At 41.5% G+C, this 3,646-nt stretch overlaps 1 protein-coding gene across 5 annotated transcripts in view; it reads right to left on the bottom strand.

The window, feature by feature from the left end:
- LOC143297784 (uncharacterized) overlaps positions 1 to 3,148 on the bottom strand; it is a 73,136-nt gene extending 69,988 nt beyond the window's left edge. For 3 of the 5 annotated variants that reach the window (XM_076610267.1, XM_076610268.1, XM_076610269.1), the window contains exon 1: positions 2,971 to 3,148. The gene's annotated coding sequence lies outside the window, so the exon portion shown is untranslated. The remainder of the gene's footprint in view (positions 1 to 2,970) is intronic. The other 2 variants (XM_076610272.1, XM_076610273.1) reach the window with 1 other exon arrangement.
- Between the last annotated feature and the right edge of the window lie 498 nt (positions 3,149 to 3,646).

Genomic DNA, 3,646 nt, shown 5'->3' with positions numbered 1-3,646 from the left:
GAGAGAGGAGGAGGAGGAGGAGAAGGAGAGAGAGAGAGAGAGAGAGACAGAGACAGAGAGAGAGACAGAGAGAGACAGAGAGAGGCAGCAGCACAACATGGACGAATCAAAAACAGCAACACGATCTTTATAGCAGTTGCTATAGTTTTTCACCGCCTATAGTATTTGTTCGAGTTAATTTTCTCGTGACCAGTAAGCCTTTTCCAACTTTGATGACAGTTCATTAAAAGGTTCTGATTGTAATTGAGTCATGCTGAGTCCGTCCCACATTAACCTTTGACAAAGCCATCCTTCAGTTCAGCACGACTCACCAACCTTTAGCGAAACCATTTTTGACTCACTTGTGTGTCCGTGGTAAACTTTAACATTGACATTTTCTCTGCAAATACTTTGTCAGTTGACACCAAATTTGGCATAAAAATAGGAAAAATTCAGTTCTTTCCAGTCATCTTGTTTAAAACAATATTGCACCTCTGGGATGGGCACCAAAAAAATTTAAAAAGAAGTCTAATTATATGCAAACTGCATTTACTGTTATATTTATATTTTTTGTATTCTCTAAACTTGGCACTTTGACCTCTTATTCTGACACAACAACAAGAGGAGTCATAATTATTATTTTTTTGTTCAAACAGGAACTTTTTTTAGCTAAGCATGGAATTTTTATTTATTTTGCAAACGTTTTGGTGCAGAGAGTAAAAAAAGGAAATTACTCTGTAATTAATGCTAGGGGACTTAACTTATCACAAGTGAGTCTTGAAGGCCTTGCCTCTCTTGTTATAATAAAGCACCACTCACCAAAGAGTGACAGAAGCGAGAGAATCTGAGCGCGCAGGTTTGAATCACGGCTCGGCCGCCGATATTTTCTCCCCTCCCCTCCACTAGACCTTGAGTGGTGGTCTGTACGCTAGTCATTCGGGTGAGACGATAAACCGAGGTCCCGTGTGCTAGCATGCACTTAGCGCACGTAAAAGAACCCACGGCAACAAAAGGGTTGTTCCTGGCAAAATTCTGTAGAAAAATCCACTTCGATAGGAAAAACAAATAAAACTGCACGCAGGAAAAAATACGAAAAAAAAGGGGGTGGCGTTGTAGTGTAGCGACGCGCTCTCCCTGGGGAGAGCAGCCCGAATTTCACACAGAGAAATCTGTTGTGATAAAAAGAAATACAAATACAAATACAAATCAACCTACTAACCTTTGGCGAACGCATCCATACTCACCACTCCCCAAAGCAACACATTGTTCGTTCAGGTAAAAAAAAAACAACAACAATATTCTATCCTTCAAGACCAACCCGGCAAAACAACAACACCAACAACAAAAACCATTTCGTGTCAAGGAAGACATCAGTTCTTGCAGAAAGGCTTCCAGCTTTCTCACATCAAAGCCTCCCTTCCCCAGCGGTCCGGCGTGTTTACATACGGCACAATGGCTGCAGAACAGTTTGTCTTCCAGATAAACGTTTCTGTGGCAGATTGACTCAACTGAAGAACTGCAGAAGAGTCACCACATGCCAGAAAAAGAAGGAGAAGGAGGAGGAGAAAGAAGAAGAAGATGATGAAGGAGGAGGAGGAAGAGGAGGAGGAAGAAGAAGAAGGAGGAGGAGGAAGCAGAAGAGGAGGAGGAAGAAGAAGATGATGAAGGAGGAGGAGGAAGAGGAACAGAAGAAGAAGAAGAAGAGGATGATGATGAGAAGGAGGAGGAGGAAGAAGAAGAAGAAGAAGATGATGAGGAGGAGGATGACAAGGAGGAGGAAGAGGAGCAGAAGAAGAAGAAGAGGAGGATGATGATGATGAGAAGGAGGAGGAGGAAGAAGAAGAAGATGATGATGATGATGAGGAGGAGGAGGAGGAAGAAGAAGAAGAAGAAGAAGAAGAAGAAGAAGAAGAAGAAGAAGAAGAAGAAGAAGAAGAAGAAGAAGAAAGAAAGAAAGAAAGAAAAAGAAGAAGACAAACAAACAAACACACACAAAAACTCAGTCATAGGTACTTATTTGATAGTTCATATTTGAAACAACAAACCAAACCTCGAAAACGGAATATGGCTGCCTACATAGCGGAATAATAATAATTTAAAAAAAAACCAAAAAACTCGGTCACACACACGGTAAAAGCCCACTCGTGCAAACCAGTGAACGTGTGAGCTGCAACCCACGAACGCAGAAGAACAAGAAGAACATTTAACCACCGTGGACCCTGTTGCAGAAATCATCCCCTCATCGAAAAAACAACAACATCACCAAAAACAAAACAAACAAACAAAAAAACCACACAACAACAACACCCCCCCCCAAAAAAAAAAAAAAAAAACAAAAAACAACAAAAACAAACAAACAAAAAAAAAACACAAAAAAAACACAAAACAACATCACCACAATAACCAAACATATTACATCACCCACAATTACCAAACATATAACATCATCATCACAATAACCAAACACATAGCATCACCACAATAACCAAACATAGAACATGACCACATCAATAACCAAACATATAACATCACCACAATAACCAAACATACAACATCACCACAATAACCAAACATACAACATCACCACAATAACCAAACATACAACATGACCACACTAATAACCAAACATATAACATCACCACAATAACCAAACATACAACATCACCACAATAACCAAACATATAACATCACCACAATAACCAAACATACAACACCACTACAATAACCAAACATATAGCATCACCACAATAACCATACAATAACCAAACATATAACATCACCACAATAACCATACAATGACCAAACATATAACTTATTGAAATGAATAGATAGATGGATAGATAGATAGATAGATAGATAGATAGATAGATAAAAAAAATGAATAAATAGATAAACAAATAAACAAGTAAATCAATAGACAGATAAATAAACAAATAAACAAATAAATAGATAAATAAATAAATAAGTAAATGAATAAATCTACGGCCTTACATGTTTCGTTGATTACACATCAGCCAAACCGTATCACAGAACAGTCACATCAGTTGCCTCCACCCTCCGCTGCGAGAACCCTTCTCCTTTCCCCAACGACATCCGAAACAAACAGGATCTTCAAGTGGCCCCGTGGACTGATGATACTGATGAGGGAAAGGAGGCGCAGCTAACCAAACATCGCTGAAACACCGGCAGGAATCAGAGGTGTTCACACCCACCCCGGCACCCACCCACCCACTTACCCATCCACCCGCCATCTTCCATCCCTCCTCACACACACACACACACGACAGTTCTGGCCGTTCCGCTCCTGGGTACAGTACATACCTACCCCCCGAGTTTCTGGCACCCACCCAACATCAACATCCTCCGTGAACCTTGTTCACTGGTCCCCCCCCCCAACCCCCTCCACCACCCCCCCACCCCATCCTCCACCTCCTCCACCACCTGTTGGCAATCACCGCACCCCCCCACCCCCCACCCCACACACACGCCCTCACCCACCATCCAACCTCCCTCCCTCCATCCACCCATTCATCTACCCGTCATTCCTTCTCACCCACCGGCAAGCCCCCCCTCAAATCGTCACCCATGCAAATTACACTTGGGGGGGGGGGAAATTTTGTCCTGGGGGAAATTTTTTTTTTTTTTTTTTTTTTTTTTTTTTTTTTTA

This window comes from Babylonia areolata, chromosome 23, assembly GCF_041734735.1.
Source record: "Babylonia areolata isolate BAREFJ2019XMU chromosome 23, ASM4173473v1, whole genome shotgun sequence".
Classification (NCBI taxonomy): Eukaryota; Metazoa; Mollusca; class Gastropoda; order Neogastropoda; family Buccinidae; genus Babylonia; species Babylonia areolata.
This window is presented reverse-complemented; position numbering and strand designations above follow the sequence as displayed.